At 33.0% G+C, this 20,747-nt stretch overlaps 2 long non-coding RNA genes across 5 annotated transcripts; one reads left to right on the top strand and one right to left on the bottom strand.

Annotated features, from left to right (window-relative positions):
- The first annotated feature begins 4,950 nt into the window (after positions 1-4,950).
- LOC148612136 (uncharacterized) lies at positions 4,951-20,210 on the top strand. Of its 4 annotated transcripts, XR_015924325.1 has the most exons (5): positions 4,988-5,072; positions 8,235-8,306; positions 8,591-8,662; positions 19,488-19,569; positions 19,863-20,210. It is a non-coding gene; the product is annotated as an uncharacterized LOC148612136 (long non-coding RNA). The 4 variants fall into 4 exon arrangements; XR_015924324.1 differs by lacking the exon at positions 8,235-8,306 and having other exon boundaries at positions 4,951-5,072; XR_015924326.1 differs by lacking the exons at positions 8,235-8,306; positions 8,591-8,662 and having other exon boundaries at positions 4,974-5,072.
- LOC148612137 (uncharacterized) lies at positions 5,115-18,318 on the bottom strand. Its single transcript, XR_015924327.1, has 2 exons — positions 18,149-18,318; positions 5,115-5,758 (listed from the first exon to the last, which is right to left on the bottom strand). It is a non-coding gene; the product is annotated as an uncharacterized LOC148612137 (long non-coding RNA).
- Positions 20,211-20,747: the final 537 nt, after the last annotated feature.

Below are 20,747 nucleotides of genomic sequence, written 5' to 3'. Positions count from 1 at the left end.
CTACAAAAGGGTTATGTTCCCATCGTATGTTAAATCAATTCCGATTCTTGTCATGCAGGGTTGAGAATCACGGTACATCATAAGTCCTACAATAATGGCACAATCCATGTTATGCCAAAAACTGCTTTAAAATATAGTGTTTTAATTGTCTGTGTAAATACCTAATAAATCTGTGCTATCCTCTTTTGGTCTCTCTACCAAGGACGATGATTGTGATTTACCGTCTATGTACTGGATTCCTAAACTCCACAAGAATCCATAAAACGTTTCGTAGCTGCATCTGCAAAATGTACCACCAAACCTCTTTCAAAACTTTTAACTTCTATACTCACAACTGTCAAAGAGGGTCTACAGTCCTACTATAATACTTGTTACTCTTGTAGTGATATTAATTGAATGTGGATCCTGAAAAATTCGAAAGATCTTCTGGAGACAATCAGTTCAACACTATTTTCTGAATATAATAGCATTAAAACCTATGATTGTTCAACACTGCATACTTCTATTCCCCATATTCAGTTAAAATGCCGACTTAAAAACATCATACATCGTTTTTTTCCCAATAAAGATGGAACACCTACATACAAATATATAGTTCTTGGTAAAGATTCCTCATACTGTGTAAGAAATAATTCCAAATCATCTTCAAATATACAGGAGAAGATGTATACAAAATGCTGGATTTTTTAATCGACAACATATTTGTCCAGTGTGGTGGACGTGTTTTTCAACAAACGGTCGACATTCCAATGGGAACAAATTGTGCTCCTTTACTTTCTGACCTTTTCCGTCACTCTTATGAGGTTGACTTTATAGTTGATCTGATCCGAAAGAAAGAATATTGTTAAGCTAGATCTAATCTCAGTTTCCGTTGTATAGATGACGTATTATCTTTAAACAATCCTAATTTTGGGGATTTGATACATCACATCTACCCCAAAGAACATGAGATAAAGGATACTACAGACACTGTGAAGTCAGCCTCATATCTTGACCTACACTTAGAAATCGATGGTAAAGGAAAACTATTGACCAAACTATACGACAAACATGGTGACTTTTCATTCAAAATTGTCAATTTTCCTTTCATCTGTGGCAACATCCCTTCAGCACCTGCGTATAGAGTGTTCATATCACAACTCATACGTTATGCCAGAGCTTGCTGAACCTACGAAGACATTTTAAATCGCTCTAGAACTCAAACAAATAGGCTTCTGGGACAGAGTTATGTTGCTACAAGATTGAAGTCATCACTACAGAAGTTTTATGGTCGTCATCGTGAATTCGTGGATTGTTATGGTGTATCCATTTGCACCATGCAACCTAATTCATTCAACGGGTCATAGTTTTCCTTTCCTCGTTTGTCTATACCGGACTTTACTTTTTATGAGCAATTCGGCGGGTGTTTCTAGAAAAGCAGAGAACGCTCACCCTACTGGTGCACCTGGTCCATGCTCCCAGTTTTTAGTGGAATCCGATTTGCTCATTTGCTTTTGTTACTTTGTATGTATGATTTTAGTTACTTTATGTTCTATGTTGTGTATGTCTATTTTCCATGTCTTGTCTTTGTCACTGGATTACATTCTTTTGATTACCGCTGTAACCTTGGTTCCCTTGATCACTCTTCCTTTTATCGGTTGAAAAAAAATATACTTTTCACGAGCTTGAGATATCGAAACCCTTGACGTAGTAATATCTCTATGTAAACACCATATGATTGTCATAAATTGTATTTAAAAACGGATAGATTACAATACAGAAAGAAAAATCATACCTTTTATATTACATTTTATAATTGAGTTAACCTTTATGGATCAAGAAAAGGACATTCTTTTTTTTCAAGACAGTTCTAAAGGTTATATATATTTACTATAAATATTAAAGTCATCGTTGTTTACAACCAACATATCGTCCAAATATCTGAGGGTTGTTTGGAAGGGTCTTTATGTATTCTAGCCATGTAATTATGATTCGTAACAGTACAGAAAGAGGTCTGCAATAAGTGTTGCACAATTGATCCCCATGAGAATTCCAATAACTTGACGATAAATGGTTTCGTCGAAGCGCACAAAAATATTGTCATACAGGAATTCGAGTGCTGTAAGCATATTACAAAAAGTCCAATATACGTCGTTTTTTATGTTTTTCGTACCTAAAAATGATTTAAAAGAATTCGAACTGATATATTCACATCCCACATGTTTTTTGTTTAGGTATAAGTGCATTTGAATTATGTTTTATTTGAAATATATATTTAGAGATAATTTGTATGGTGGGGACTTGTTTTAGTGAATTTGTTCCATCCAGGAAATAAACGAACTAAAAATTACCAACGAAAAATTCTGTTTTTTACAGTATATGTTAGCTCCTGTTACAAATTTCGTGTGCGCATGAGTTTCTTGAATAAAGTGTTCAAAACAGTGTTCGTGTATCGTATAACACAAAATAAAATACACCATAGACATATCGACAAAAATAGAAATCCTATATGATAAAGGTAAAAAACATGTAAATAAGTAAGAGAGAACATGTGTTAAAATCATTGTTTGAAAGAATGAAACATAGAACAAGTATAAAAATAAGTTGATATCGTTTTATTATCATTTCTAAATATCAAACGTCATTTTTTAAAATTTTACATTAATACTTTATTCCTTGTTTTAATATATATCTTGATTGTCCATTTGTTTAATTTTGTGCAATTAAAGATACTTCATTTTTGTAACAATCCCGTTGTTCAAAGTATATCATAAATATCTGCTGGATAGCCTGATTTCTTAACAATGATAATAGCATTATGATAAGATTATAGATTAAAACATCGTTTCTTTAGCGTTGCCCAAGCTTTATCTCGAGAGGTTTCGCAAAAGGGCTGATCACAATGTCACCACTAAAAAAGTCATGTATTAATCTGTTTACAACTATAAATGTACAAGTAATGATTGTTTACCCATTTGTAGCTCACCTGGCCTTCGCCATCATAAACTCGTGGATCGTTACGGTGCAATCTGCGCTATGAAAATTGTTTTGTTCAACATGTCATAGTTTTCCTGTCCTCTTTCGACTTCCCCGGACTTGACGTTTTATGAACAACTCGGCGGTTGTTTCTAGAAAAGCAGAGGACGCTTTCCATACCGATGCTCCAGGGCAATGCTCCCAGTGGTTAGTGGAGTCCGAATTGTTCATTTGCTTTTGTTACTTTGTATGTATGATTTCAGTTACTTTTTTTTCTTTGTTGTGTATGTCTGTTTTCCATGTCTGGTCTTTGTTCCTGGATTCCATTCTTTTGATTACTGCTATAACATTGATTCCCTTGATAAATGCAATAACGTCGTTTAGGGGTTTTATAAATCATAAAAATAATGGTTTTTCAAAACCATCCAATACCGTTTGTTTAGTATTGTATATCCTTATGGACCCAATAAAAGACAATAAAAGTGCACTGACAAGTTATGCAAAGCATTTTCACCGGTTTGGGCCGAATTCGTATATTAAAGTTTTTGTCAAGTGAACGCACTTCATTCTCTTTATACTGCAAAAAGTTCTTTCAACTAAAAATGACGTTTAAGCAAAAGAAACATTTGTTATTCGAAGCGGCTGACATCCGAGCAACCTATAAACATTGTAACGTTTGTGACGTCACAACGGAAAGTTATATTCAGTCAGATGTTACTTTTAAATATACAGTCAATGCATTTTGACTGCTCAAATAGAATGGTTGCAGTATAGAATTAATACAACAAGAGGGGTGAAAGGTAACTATGTGCACATCCATATCCTTGGTGAAACATGTTTCAACATCTGCGACACAATGTGTTCATTTTCTTCCAGATCATTCTACTTGCTTTGCGTTTTTCTGATTAAGTTAATTGGACTTTGAACTGCACAAGGCAATCCAAATTTATCAATGCATAGCTATCAAGATGTAGAACATCCATATAGTTGAGTTGTCTAATCTTTATACGTCCAAAGTTTAATACATGTATTAAAACTCAAAACTATCTTTGATACTTTTACCAAATATATTAATCAGAAGTAGTAGTACTGCGTTATAGGCAATAGCAAATTTCGTCTTACAAAAAAAAAGAAAACACCTTAAATCGCCAACAAATATAAAGATGACGAAAAATTAACAATGGCCAGTCTATATTTCGTTTTTTTTTATAACGTGCACCAAAAATCTATATAAATTAAGTTTTCCTTTTTCATTGAAAATGAAAGTAAGAAATATTAAGACGAATATCAGCCAAAAGCAGTAGGTGTTCGGCCTAATAAAGCACAACAATCCCTTTATTTTTGTTGTGTTCTGTTGCCTGTATCAATTTTAAATCCTCGGGTTCGTTTATATTAAATTCAATGTCAGTTAATTGTCTTTTCTAGTGTTACTTGCTTGTCAATTTCCATTTTTTTTTGTCATTGCCTTATTAAGGTAAAGTTGAATTGTCAACTAAAGTGACTGAAAAAAGTTCCTTCCAGTATACCTCCGATTTTGTTATCTTAATGTATGAGTTAAACGCATTTGGAAATACTTTGTCACTAAAGCAAAACATTTGTGGAACTGATTTAAATGTATATGAATATATGGAACGTGTAAAAAGAACTGATGCGTGTAGGTAATATTGGCACTACCATTGTAAAGTGTTAAAAGGTCAAGTGATATCATATACAGTGAAGAGTAAGATATTTATTTTCATAATCATGTTTTCGCTCGAAAATATGGTATAATTACATGATCAAACCAAACAATATCTTAATAAAACACGAGAGGCACTTATTTTATTAAATTTCTGATGAAACAAAGTTATTTTTCAAAATATGTTGTCACTCCAAAAACAGTCATGTATTCAATATGATGATGATGAATGTACTACAGGAAATAGCAATCATCGAAAATTGATATCAATATGAGTATGAGTATTGTTTTGTTTTAGTTTATGTCCGCAAATATATCAATAAAGTAAATTTTCTGTATCCTGTATATACTGTAGTCCTTTATTTCCGTATGATTTATAAATCAACTAGAGAGAAGGGCTTACATATTTCTTATCGAATTTTATACTCTGAATTGGCAGGTAAGTTGAAAGTTGAATTATTTCTACAAAAATCAACTCCAATAAGATAACAAAATCTTCTTTCTAATAAACGTCGAGAAATGAACTGTAAAAACATCATTCTGATATTTGGAAAAGACGGATTCTGGAGGTCAATCATGGTGTATATGGCTTATAGGATATAGAAAAAAAAAAGATTAACTCGACAGTCTAGGCTAACAAGGCGTATTTCCGTTAAAATATGACAAGATGACTACTAAGATATAAATTCCTCTCAACATGATTTTCGAACAAATAATCACCAGAGGCTTTCAAAAAATGTATGTGAAAACTAACTTAATCTGCTTTTAAAACACTACAAAAGTTATTTTATTTTGTTAAATTTTAAACTTTTGCATAAACCAATTTTTCAGTTTAATTTAACCAATGTCTTTTATCATGAGACTGCTAATTTATCAAATATACTGAAAATTCCATTATGAGCGTTAAGCACCATATTTAAACACATCGTTAAGAATCAAGAGGAACAGTACTCCCAACGTCTGGAAACATTTCTGATACTTTGGAGCCACACTTTGAACATTCTGTTATAGCATGTCTTCCTTCTGTTAAATGTCCACATGGGAACAATATGACAGTCCTCAGCCTATGATTACTATATTGTTGAGTATATGAATACATTAGTCTGTTTGAATTTCCAGTCCAAGCTTCACAAAAAAGAACAAAAAATCAAATGACGTTTGAAAATATTTTACTAATTCAAGGAGTTTCTAATTTAATTTTGTTAAAAATAAAAGTTTATGTTTATTTTATTCGGATACAATAAAAAAACACGTTTAGTTACGATGTGTATCACATGATCAAATCAGTTTGTTTTTGCACATGGCTAATTCAACTATATAATAAATACTTCTGTGTCATGATTCTTTTGAATATTATTTCTCTTTTTGTTTTTATTTCCTTTTCAAATGTTACATCCTAATTAGAATTTGATGATTACACTTAAGCAAGCATTTGGTGAAAGACAATAGGTACAAATCTTCGAAAATACACGCATTTAAAACAATATGAATCCAAAGACTTTATGTTTTTTGTTGTGTATGTATGTTTTCCATGTCTGGTTTTTGTCCCTGGATAACATTCTTTTGATTACTTCCCTTGATTACTCTTTGTACATCTTGAACTTTCATATAAAATATGCATTTTCAATATGGAAATATTTGTTTTGGTATTGATGTGATGTTAAAGATCATCCATCTATAAATTAGTTCTTTAAAAATTTATGCGTTCAAAATACAAGCAGTTTTCTTTCTAAAAAGCCTCTTCCAAATTGGAGATTATTGAGAGTAAAATACAAATACCCTTTCCATCCGAAATTTGATGAACTACAATTTTTAATTTGAATATTGTTCCTTTAACATATAGTTAACATTATATTGGTTTTTCACACCAAATTTGAGATATTTATTAAATATGAAACAAAAACAACAACAAAAAGACAAAAACAAAAACAAAAACAAAAAACACAAACACAAAAAAAGGACAGAAAAGCATACACGGAAACAACAAATAAACTGCCACAAACAGAACAGAAGTAAACGAACAAACAAACGAAATGATCCAAAAAGAAATATTCCTTAATTAAATTACGTGGGCTGATTGTGTCAGAATTATTGAAGTAGGAATGGGTTTCATCATTATTTTTTTTAATGATATTTTTACTTTCCGTTTGTGTCTAAATATAAACTATGTGTTATTCAAAATATTAAATGATTGTGCGATTATTCATATTCAATCTTGAAGTTTGTTAGTTAGTTTGTTTGTTTGTTTGTTGGGGTTTAATGCCCGAGCAGCAATATGTCAGCATTATTCAGGGGATGAGCATGACAGTGATGATAAAATGAACATGCAAATATGATGATGAAATGAAAAAAGAGGATGGGACACAAGGATAATAGTGTTTACAAATTTTGATCGCCTCAAGATAAAAGGGGGATGGATAAGGTCGGGCAATTAGCCTCCTGTGGCGGAGCGCAAAGGTTCATACTCCTATCGAATACCACAGCAGGGTTCTTTAACGTGCGAGAAACATGGCATCTTTCCCAACGCGTTGTACCTCTATGCTTTTCCGTATTATAGCCTGAAAACCCCAGCATGTAACACGCCAGGGGTAGCCCATTCCACAATCTGGGGCACACATCCCAGTTGCTCTGTGGGCAGAGCGCCTAGCCACCAGCTAGGTTTCTATGCACTACTTGGTCGCCTTTTACGACAGGCTTAGCGCTGTTGCCGGCCTATTCTTTTTAACACCCGGACCTGCACGGGGCCAATCTTGAAGTGGAAAAATATTTGTTATATTTTTTAGATATTTGAATGGGAATGACTTGTCAGTATTCCATAAAGAAACATTGAGAAACAATTCTTCTCTGAGAACACTGTATGTAAATATACAGCTTATCTCATTATATTCCTGCTGAAGGCAAACCGATAATAAAAAACTCAGGATGTCTGTCCGTCTTTCCATCCGCACGATGATCAGAATTTTTGTAAAGAAATTGGACTTAAGAGAACATAATGTGGATTTTTAATCTAGCTGTTCAATCCTAATGTTTGTTTCAAGTGTTTGAAAAAGCGGTTTTGCAATTTCAGGTTTCATTTGAATGCAATATTTGGCTCTGTATGCCCAGAGTCTACTTTTTCGTTGTCTTAGATAGATGATAAAAGGCACTTGTTACATACTCACACATTTTCAAGGCTTTCTAGGTACCTCTACTACGCAATAAAACCTATTAAGATAGACTACACCTATTGCATCGACTATTTAATACTCATTCAACGATTTCTTCAAATAAAAATATGCATACGAAGAGGCAAACACGTGTTTCAGATGATACACAAATTTTAGTTTAATTTTGTTCTTATTTGTTTTTAGTAATTTATTTTTTTTTTAAGAATTATTTTACATAACAATCTACATTGATTAGTCAAAACATTTACTAAGGAATATGAATAAGTCAGCAAGCAGAGGAGCACAATTTGTTCCTATTTGAATACCGACAATTTGTTGAAATAACGTCCACCACACTGGACAAATATGTTGTCCATTAAATTGAAACACTGTTTATTTTAAGACATGCCTTTTTATACAAATCATGTTCTGGTTTGTTTTTTCATGATTTTTAGGGATCTCAGCAAAAATCCGATAAATGGTCTTGACCCTGAATCATTTGAAAGTTTAGCACAGTTGACAACCTTGTGATTACTTTAAACATAGTGTAAACTACAATGTTATGTCCCATAACCGAAATTTTTGTTTGAAGAATTGTTTACTTGCTTAATTATTGTTTGTACGGCTATGTCATTGGCAAATTTTAATCGCTTTATCTTCAAAGAAACTTCATTGTACAATAAAGAAATATTGTACTGGAACTATTTATAAGAGTTCCACATATAGATAAAATTAAAACGCTTTTCATCTTTGAACTTGCCCGTTTTGATCCAAATTGTTTCATGGTATGTTCTACATACTGCTTTTGTAGGAACCTTGGCGGTAACCATATAAATGATCTACACAACAAAACATTTGAGAGTTTAGGACAGTTGACATCTTTGTGAGTATGTTAAAATTAGTTGTTAACTACAATGGTATCTTTAAATAACCAAATTTTAACTTGATGACTTGTTTAATTTTGAATTGAGTTTACATCAGTTTGTTTTAATGATTTATTGGAGTCCCGCGGAGGGAACAACCAAAAATTTGCTTCGCAAATTTGACAGTTCTAACATCGTTGGAAACTTTTCAGACCCTCCTATAAATTTACGTTATCTTCCCTGTATCAATTTAATCCGATGGAGCAGTGTAGAGAATAGAGTCGTCACATTCTGAGACGTTGTATAATATTGATTTGTTGTGACATGCATCATTAATTTGATCCTCTATCCTACATAATTACACCTAGATGAACTGTCCCGTACTACCTTACGTCGTGTACTAAGTTACAGCCCTAGATTAATCATACGAGGAGGAATCACCAGGCCAGCGAAAGCTATATTTTATATAGCCTAGCTGGCCGAGTGGTCTACGGCGCTGGACTTAGTGCAGGCGGTGTTGCCATAGATGTCACAGCGATACGAGTTCGAGTCCCGCGGAGGGAACGACAAAAGTTTGCTTCGCAAATTTGACAGTTCTAACATCGTTGGGAATTTTTCAGACCCTTCTATAAGTTTACGTTATCTTCCCTGTATCAATTTGATCCGATGGAGTGTTTGTCAACTTTAATTAAAAATCAAATCAAAGGTTGGCTCGAAAACAAAGTTATTGTTTCCAAGAGAGAGTACTACTTAATTTTATTCACTCCCTTGTTATTTTTCCGACCTTTTAAATATCATCCAGTCAAATTCTTAAATTCATTAATAACTTTTTTCAACGTCATATCATGCAATGGTATATACTGTATTCAAATGGTAAGACGCCATATTTTGTTTTATATTTGTGTACAGTTTGTTGATCTATAATGTCTGAACATGTTCATCAGACAATATAGATCAGCTTAATTTATCATGTAGAAATATGATCTGATGTTCAGAACAACATGCCAAAACGCCATATCAATTTATGAACGACTACAATGTATTTATATAGGTAATTTTATTGATTGTTTGTGTTTACTAAATGATAAATAAAAAAAAACAAGTAAAGGTTTTGGCAATATTAACGACATGATGATAAGAAATCAGGAAGTGAGATATCAAAAGTTAAAATCAAGGAGAAATTGAAAACATGAAATTATGTTTACACTACATTCCTTATTTGGTACAGGCAAATCACAAAGAAATTACAAGCAGTATTCCAAAAGGTTCTGCTCATGCCAAATAAGAACTTTAATTTAGTTCTTTTCTTGCTGTTTGAATATATTGTCAAAGTGCAATATAATCCAAATGAGAAAAGCGCCATATAAATCAATCATTAGTTTTCATCACTTCCGTCGTATTATCAAGACCAATGTCGTCACGTCCGAAACATGAATAAGTATAAACAACTTGGATTATTTTAAGATTTAAAATTAAATACTTTTCCAACAATTCTTTTTAAAATGGCAAATATCTGCAACATGTTATGACTTGCTAATGCTATTTCGAATAAAGTCAAATCAGTCTGATGATGTATATATAATTTCTAAAGATATATTTCTTCTGTCATAACAACTAGAACTTTATTTTATCCGTTTTCCAAAAGAAAGACAACGCTATCACAGTGAGAATATATGAATTTACTTTACAGCAGTGCAGTAGGGATCACTCATGTTTGCTTAATTTCACTTTTTCAAATAATAAAAAAAGATAAATAAGATATGACAAAATCGCAAAGCCAGTTTCAAACAGTGTTATTTCAATAACCCTATATAAACGTTCAAAAGTCTGTTCAAAATTACGTTTATGCTCGTATATATAACAGAGGGATTTATAAATAATTAAAAGTAAATAACAGAAACTAAACTCTGAACATTGAAGTTAGTCTCAAGCATTTTTTTTCACTTGCAAAAATTAATTTGCCAAACTTTTTAGACGTTCTAGTACAAATGAATTAGCTTGACTTACCATCGATGATGGTAATACCAGTAGAATTTTGTATTAGTCCTGCTCGTCAACTTACTATTCAATTACGAGTATAAAATCCTAAACGAACTATATCTGTCATTTAATTTTGTGAATATGACTGGATTAAAAATTTCGGACTAAACCTTTGTGTAAACAACTGTTTTTACACATATATGCGGAAAGAAAACTGTTAATCAATTTTGGATGATTGTCATTTCCTTATGTATTGCCATTTTCATATTTATGAATATGCAAATACTGATGACCGAGAGTAATAAGAAATGTAGAAACAGTTTATATACATAAGAAAAAGTATGTAACCATCACGTGATATTCTATTTTAAAGCTAAATCATGAAAAATAAACTTTGTACACTTTGTTATATTTAAAAGTAGTAAACTTGACTATTTTGTCAAAACCTTAGCTACCCACAAGAGTTACTAAGATTTGATTAAAATGGGGATCAACCAGAAGCCAAAATGATATGACTTTGTAGCAAAAATATTTGTTAGAATACATTTGACCTAAATTGAAGCAATTTACAATAAAAATGCTTCCAAATTCGTCTCTATGCTCTAATATTGTAATAAACCTCTTAACAATTTTCTTACAGTCAAAAAAGACACTTAACCATATCCTTAAATGTATTTGCCCATCTCAGGGTGTACAAAAATATACCTGCCTGCCTGTCGTATTCATAGCAAACGTCCATCAAGGCAAGAAAGGTGCACAAATGACACACCCAACATGGTAAGTGACACAACAAATACAATAGATGAGGTCCAAGGTACAAATAACACGAAATGAATCGAATGTGGTGTTAACGAGCAGAACAAATTTAGACACACATATGCTCTCGAAGGGGAACAGTTTTGTGTTTGACCGGCCTCTGTTTTCCTTATTAACTTTCGATCACAATAAAAGTCCTTTTGTCATTTAAGTCAATCTCTCAAGCAGTCAAACGGACCATCTAGATGACGATAACATCTTTGAAAGAACGACCGGTCTTAAAATACATATGTGTAGGAAACACTTTGATATAAAAAATATCATTTATACCAAGACAAGAAATTGGACATAACTGGTCCTTTTTGGCTTAAAATACAACAACATTTTACCGTTAAGTGTTAAAACTGCTCACTGTTAATTTGGAAACTTGAATCCATGACAACGAGGGATGGTTACATGAAGTAGGGCTTATAAAGTATATAATGTGATAAATACTATGTAGTTATAAGTTTATCATATACTCCAAAACTAAGTCAAATGCATTGGAAAATATAAAGGAAGGCTCCCTCCATTGTGTCAATTTCCTAAAAAGTGTCTGTAAAATCGTTAATGAAGAATAAGTGGATACACTTACACATTCTTGTTATGATGACGTAGGGGCCTTATCAAACAGGCAATAACAGAAACAAGACAAATGAAAGTAAACAAGTGAAAAAAGTAAACAACTGCTTTTATATCAATATGTATGTACCAACAGGGGACCATGGGTAATCCGGTGTTATATCTATATGTATGTTCCTAAAGGGGACCAATGGTCATCCAATGTTATATCTATATATATGTTTCTTTAGGGGACCATGGGTAACACAGTGTAATATCTATATGTATATACCAACAGGGAATCATTGGTAACCCAGTGTTATATCCATATGTATATTCCTATAGGGACCATGGGGAACCAAATGTTATACCTTTATGTATGTTCCAATAGGGGACCATGGGTAACCCAGTGTTATATCTGTATGTATGTTCCAATAGGTGACCATGGGTAACCTAGTCGTATATATATATGTATATCTCTATAAGGGACCAATGTTCATCCAATCTTATATCCATATATGTTTGCTTCTGTAGGCGATGAAGGGTAACTAAGTGTTCTATCTTTATCTGTGTTCCAATAAGGGACAATGGTTAACCCAGTGTAATATCTATATGTTTGTTCCAATAACGGACCAATTGTAACCCAATGCTATATCTATATATGTTTGTTCCAGTAGGGCACCACGTGTAACCAAGTGTTATATCTATATTAATGTTCGAATAGGGGACCATAGGTAACCCAGTGTTATATCTATTTGTATGTTCCTCTAAGGGACCAATGGTCACACAATGTTATATCTATAAGTATGTTCCTACAGGGGACCAACGGTCAGCCGATGTTATATCTCAATATATATATAGTCCTATAGGGGACCATGGGTAACCCAGTGTAATATCTATATATGTATATTTCTATAGGGTACCCTGGGTAACCCAATGTTATATCTATGTATATGTTCCTATAGAGGACCATGGGCAACCAAACGTAATATCTGTATATATGTTCCTATAGGGGACCAAAGGTAACCCAGTGTTATATCTATTTGTATGTTCCTCTAAGGGACCAATGGTCATACAATGTTATATCTATATATATCTGTTCCTGTAGGGGACTATGGGTAAACAAGTGTTATATCTATATCTATGTTCCAATAGGGGACCATCGGGAACCAAATGTTATATCTATGTGTATGTTCCTATTGGAGACCAAAGGTCACCCATTGTTATATCTTTATATGTATATTCCTATAGGGCACAATTGGTAACCCAGTGTTATATCTATATGTATGTTCCGACAGGAGACCATGGGAAACGCAATTTTATATCCATATTTATGTTCCCATAGGGGACCAATGGTCACCCAATGTTATATCTATACATGTTTGTTCCTGTAGGGGACCATGTGTAACCAAGTGTTATATCTATATTAATGATCCAAAAGGGGACCATGGGTAACCAAGTGTTATATCTATATTAATGTTCCAAAAGGGGACCATAGGTAACCCAGTGTAAGATCTATCTATGTATGTTCCTACAGGGGACCAATGGTCAGCCAATGTTATATCTTAATATATATATGGTCCTATAGGGGACCATGTGTAACCCAATGCTATATCTATCTGTATGTACCTATAAGAGACCATGGGTAACCCAGTGTAGTATCTATATATGTATATTCCTATAGGGGACCATAGGTAACCAAGTGTTATATCTATATGTATGGTAAATGTTCAAAATAGAGGACAATGGGCAATAAATGTTATACCTTTATTTATGTTCCAATAGGGGACCATGGATAATTCAATGTTATATCTGTATGTTTATTCCAAAAGGGGACCATGGGTAACCTAGTCTTCTATCTATATATATATATATGTTCCTATAGGGGACCAATGGTCATCCAATGTTATATCATAGGTGTTTGCTTCTGTAGGGGATCAAGGGGAACTCAGTGTTATATCTTTATCTATGTTTCATTAAGGGACAATGATTAACACAGTATAATATCTATATGTGTGTACCAATAACGGACCAATAGTCACCCAATGCTATATCTATACATGTTTGTTCCTGCAGGGCACAATGGGTAACGAAGTGTTATATCTATATGTACGTTCCAATAAGGGACCATGGGGAACAAAATGTTTTATATATATATGTATATTCCTATAGGGGATAATGGGTGACAAAATGTTATGTCTTGATCTATGTTCCAATAAGGGACCGTGGGTAAACTTATGTTATATCTATATATATGTTCCCATAGGGGACCAATGGTCAATCAATGTTATACTTATCTATGTTTGTTCCTGTAGAAGACCATGGGTAACCCAGTGTTATATCTATGTGTATGTTCATAAAGGCGACTATAGGCAACCAAATAATATATCTATATGTATGTTTCAATAGTGGACCATGGGCAAGGAAATGGTTTATCTATATATGTATATTCCTATAGGGGAGAACGGGTAACCCTGTGTGCATATGTATATTCCTATAGGGGACCATTGGCAACCAAATTTTATATTTATGTGTATGTTCCTACAGGGGACCATGGGAAACCCAGTGGAATATCTATATGTATGTTCCAATAAGGGACCATGGGTAACCAAGTGTTATATCTATATGTATGTTCCTATAGGGGACCAATGGTCACCTAATGTTATATCTATATATGTATATTCCTATAGGGGACCATAGGCAACCCAATGTTATATCCGATAGGACAGCATGGGTAACGCAATGTTATATTCAAATGTATGTTCCCATAGGCGACCAATGGTCTCCCAATGTTATATCTATATATGTTTGTTCCAGTAGGGGACCATAGGTAACCCAGTGTTATATCAATTTGTATATTCCTATAGGGGATCATGGGTAACACAGTGTAATATCTATGTGTATGTTCCAAAAGAGGACCTTGGGTAACCCAATGTAATATCTATATATATGTACCTATAAGATACCATGGGTAACTCAGTGTAATATCTATATATGTTTATTCCTATAGGGGAACATGGGTAACCCAGTGTTTTATCTATATGTATGTTCATATAGAGGACCATGGGCAACTAAATACCTTTATTTATGTTCCAATAGGGGACCATGAGTAACCAAGTGTTATATGTATGTTCCGATAGGAGACAATGGGTAACGCAATGTCATATCAATATGTATGTTTCCATAGGGGATCAATTTTCATCCAATGTTATATCTATATATGTTTGTTCCTGTAGGGGACCATGGGTAACAAAGTGTTATATTGATATTAATGTTTCAATATGGGACAATAGGTAACCAAGTGTTATATCGATATTAATGTTCCAATAGGGGACCATAGGTAACCCAGTGTTATATCTGTATATGTATGTTCCAATAGAGGACCATGGGGAACCAAATTTTATATCTATGTGTATGTTCCAATAGGAGACCATTGGTAACACATTGTAATATCTATATGTATGTTCCAATAGGGGACCATGGGTAACCCAGTGTTATATCTATATATATGTCCCTATAGGAGACCATGGGTAACGCAATGTTATATCTATATGTATATTCATATAGAGGACCATGGGCAACTGAATATTAAACCTTTATTTATATTCCAAACGGGGACCATGGGTAACCCAGTGTTTTATCTATATGTATGTCCATATAGAGGACCATGGGCAACTAAATATTAAACCTTTATTTATGTTCCAATAGGGGACCATGGGTAACCAAATATTATATCTTTATCTATGTTCCAATAAGGGACCGTATGTTACCAAGTGTTTTACCTATATGTATGTTCTTAAAGGGGACCAATGGTCATCCAATGTTATATCTACATATGTTTGCTCCTGTAGGGGATCAAAAGTAACCAAATGTTATATCTATATGTATGTTCCAATAGGGGACCATAGATAACCCAGTGTTATATCTATTTGTATGTTCCTATAGGGGACCAATGGTCACTCAATGTTATATCTATCTATGATTGTTCTTGTAGGGGACCATGGGTAAATAAGTGTAATATTTATATGTATGTTCCAATAGGGGACTATAGATAACCCAGTGTTATATCTATCTGTATGTTTCCATAGGGGACTAATGGTCACCCAATGTTATAACTATATATGTATATTCCTATAGGGGATCATGGGCAACCAAATGTCATATCTATATGTATGTTCCAATAGGGGACCATGGGTAACCCAGTGTAATATCTATATGTATGTTCCAATAGGGGACCATGGGTAACCCAGTGTTATATCTATGTGTATGTTCCTGTAGGGGACCATGGGTAACCCAGTGTAATATCTACATGTATGTACAAATAGGGGACCATGAGTAACCCAGTGTTATATCTATATGTATGTTTCTATAGGGGACCAACTTTCATCCTGGTTTGAAGACTCCCCTTGTAACACATAATGCATGGCTCTATGGTAGGTTGGGTGTTAAAACTATCCCGTTGTTGGAGCAGAAAAACAATGCAAAAACAAACAAAACCAAAAGATATTATTTGGGTCAACATTTATTAAGGATCCATAACATGTATTATATCAACAAAATGCTATATTTAGCGAAATGAAATATCTCAAATTCAGACATAAATAATCAAATTACTGTTATTAATTATAACTTGATTAATATACACCCTTACATGTAATTTAATCATAGAAAATAACTTACAAATTCAGATTTTTTAAATTTTCCCACTTTTCAAATATTAACTGCTGATCAGAAAACATGGCTGACAAGGTTAGTCCTCGGTTAGTTGTAGCAGTTGGCTGGGAGGGAATAATATGTTTGTGGAAGAATTGTCAAATGTGTTTCTGGTTCATGCTCTGATGTCAAATTGATCTTTTAAGAGTCAGGTCATAGTATGAACACTTGCAAAGATTGCGGGGATAATGCATGCAAGTTGGGCGATCTCTTTAGATGCTTCTTTAAAATTATGCTGTATATTCGTAGATTCCAACCTATTGTTAGTATTGAAATGCTTGCTAAAGTTCATTCATCATATTTGAATTAGAATATATCATTTGAATGGGAAATAAATACACTTGACGAGAAACAAATATGATCGGGATGCGGAAGTATTTTTATATGGTTGGATTGGCCATATAGAAAGACATATTGATTTATAATGTTAGATACGTCCTAGAAGTTCAGACAAAAATATGCCAAATAACACGCAATTAATTTTCAATACATACACCAAAAATCCTGATGACTTATTCTATAAATATATTTTTGTAGAATTGTGTTATTCAATTTTTGTTGTCTGTTGTCATATTCTTAGGATTTAAATTCAGGTATTGAAAATCTGTTTCCTCATTCTACAAATGATCTCTTTGTCTTTACTTAACTTTAAACCTCGTTCTGATGTAATTTTATAATAATAGCCTTAAGAGAATATTTTATGAAACAAAAATCATATCTTGTTCGAATACTCTAATGCTGCGACAACTATACTCGAATTCACCTCAGCCAATTTGCAGTTGTTTTAGATTAATTATTTTATTACTCAAAAGTCCCTTTAAAAAAATTCAAAATTTATTTCTCCTACGAGAATTGTGCTCTGAACGTATTGTTTATCCGCCATCGTGTTTCTATGGATATTTTGATATGTTCCCTATTACCTCACAATTGAAGAGCTGAAATACCATGATTTCCCGCCATATTTCTGGTTCCCTGCCAATTCCATACTTTTGTGGTAAGTCTCATATTAAGTACCAGTTGTAGCATTTTCATTCGGAACTTCTGGTTTTTTTCTTTTACTGAAGATGAAGAGCAGAAATATGGCGGGAAATCATGGTATTTCAGCTCTTCAATGGTGAGGTAATAGGGAACATCTCAAAATATACATAGAAACAAGATGGGGAATGAACAATATGTTCAGTGCAAACTTCTCGTAGAAAAAATAAATATGGAAATATTTCGATCTTGGAGGTAAAAACGAGAAATAATTGTATGAAAGTTGTAGTACGGAACAACATGAATTAAATGGCAATTTTAAAAAAAAACTGATGAGTATCTTAAAAGATAAAAAAAAATGCGAACAGGCTGAGGATAATTCGAGTATAAGTTTTAAGTTAATTATTTCCGTAAAAAATGTTTGTATCAAGTACGTTGGTGTTAATCCAAGATGGATGAAAAAAATATCAGTATCAACTTACCATTTAATCAGAATAACTAATGCAAAAACACAAAACTTCTAACATGAAGAGCATTTGGACGTGTAAACGATCCATTCTTTTGTAGTTCAGGTTTTTGTATACCTAAAGTTTTTCTATCTATATGTCGCTTATATGTAAAATTTAAATATCTCAATTATATTATTTTCCAAAAAAACTTTCGAAAAGGCGTATTGAATTTTCTATGTCATTTAAAATTCATTTTGAAAATTTTCTTTAGATTTGTTTAGTGAATCATTAGTTATTTATATACAGAACTTAGTAAATAATTATATGTTAGTGGTATGTTAGGTTTCTGGTTTGTATACAGATTTTTAAAAAGGCATTTGAGCAAAACCAATATTTTAATATTGTTAACTGTATACTGTAGATATATAAAGACTCCTATATTACCCCTTCCGTATATCAAATTAATGTTTGATTTAACTTTTTACTCCGAAACTTATCTTAAAGAAGAGTTTGTTAGAGTTATCTTATTAAAGGTATTTTTATGTAATGGTAGCAATAACAAAATATTTTCAAATCAAGTTGAAATAAATTATGTGTATACGAAACGCATTCAATCCTGTATGCATTCGAACGACACTCGGGTTGATAAATGACTAATTCAAGGCTATAACTAAATATCTATGACTTAAAGTATGCATTTTGCAGTGGCGGATCCGGAAGGGGTCCGGGGTATGAAAACCCTTTACTTTTGGAAACGTTTCCTAACTTAATGCACAATTAGGACAAAACAAGCCATTCATACCTTGTAGCCCGCTTTTTCTCCCGTTCCCCCTCCCTTTTTTAATCACTGGAACAGCCGCTGCTGTCGCATTTATCTGCTTATCGGAAGAACTGCACATAATATGAGATTTAATATTGTTTAATATTGTCTCATTAATCTATGGAACAGATATGAATATACTAGATAGTCGTCATACATATTAGACACCCTTGTGAAGTTTACAGGGCTCTCTGATATAAGAAATGTCCACTCCATTTCAAAATATTTTCTTCTATATTTGATGTTTATTTCTGATATGGCGATTGTCACTTGAATTGTGAAATGCATCAATATTCACTGAATGATTAGCAATGAGAGATAAACTTTGCATTAAACCTTTTTTGTAATGCCTTATAATAATAGAAAGTTAAATTGTCCTTGTTTAGTGTTTAGTTAACTACATGTTATATTCTACATTACTTAATTTTATATTGAAATTAGTTTTAGTAATTTCATATCCTAGCCGTATCTCAAAATAGAATCTCCTCTGATTATATTGAGTTATAGTTAAAGTTTTAGTATCATAAATATACGTTTCTGATATAATTGTAGGCTGACCTTCTTGACCCTTTACCAAACAATGGAAAAACATTTCCTACTGCCAACAACGGAGGGGACCTTGGCTACACCGTAGGTAAGTAATCTTTAATTTTCAGAGGTTTTGTGCTGGTGCGCATACATAAACATCATAAGCAACCTCTTCGTATTGGTATTAACACGCCAATATACACGTAGTATATCTTTACTTGTACTGTGCCTTTCGTCAACATTTTAAGCATAAATTATAAACATAATATATCAATGTTAATAAAATACATTTTACTTATGTGCTACAACTGTCTTGCAGATTGGTAAATCAAACAAGTTGTATTATAATGTAATGATAACATAGCTTCACCTGTTCGTTTCTTTTTTTGTTTCACATAGCTCGAAGAAGAGTTAATAGTCCACGGACTACTATTGTGTTTCCGTGTGGGCATAGAACGGGATACAGACCTGCACTATGGGCAGAGTGCTCTTTTTGTGGATCCTCAATAAAAGCAGTATTTTCAGATGTTGGAAGCACTATCCCGTTCAATTCTTAGTCATAACTACAAATATGAGGCCATTAAATGGATGCATATATAGAGACGATCTAGGCATTTTAACAACTCAGCTGCCCGAAGATTAAAAGGACACACCAATAACTCAATTGATAGAAAGCAATAAGAATCGGTTGTAAGCGTTGAATATCATATTCATGACTTGGTTAAATTATAAAACAATTCAAAGTAACGCATGGTTTTCTCATTTTAGCTAGATCTGCAAAATGTACTACCAAACCTCTTTCAAAACCTGAAACTTCTATACTCACAGTTGTCAAATAAGGTCTCCGGCCCTACCACAAGACATGTTACTCCCGTAGTGGTATTAATTTATTTTGGATACTGATCTTCTGAAAATTTTCAATTCAAGATTATCATCAAAATACAATACTAGTAGCATTAACATCTACGATTTTTCAACTCTTTATACTTCTATTCTCCATATTCAGTTAAAATCCCGACTTTAAAACATTATACATTATTGATACTCCAATCAGACGGTAGACCTAATTATACTTAGTTTCCTCGTATTTTGTAAAAGATAATTTCAAATCATCTTCCAAATGTACAGAAGTTGCATTTGATTTTTTTTCATTGACAACATATTTGTCCAATGTGGTGGACGCGTTTTTCAACAAAGGTCAGCGTTCCAATGGGAATAAATTGAACTTAACTTCTTTTTGACCTATTTCATTACTCTTATGAGGCTGACTTTATAGCTGATCTG

Source organism: Perna viridis, chromosome 7 (genome assembly GCF_037379345.1).
Source record: "Perna viridis isolate PV_CMFRI_1.1 ecotype Kerala chromosome 7, ASM3737934v1, whole genome shotgun sequence".
In the NCBI taxonomy this organism is placed as follows: domain Eukaryota; kingdom Metazoa; phylum Mollusca; class Bivalvia; order Mytilida; family Mytilidae; genus Perna; species Perna viridis.
The sequence above is the reverse complement of the archived record's forward strand: the minus strand, read 5'-3'. Positions and strand labels throughout refer to the sequence as shown.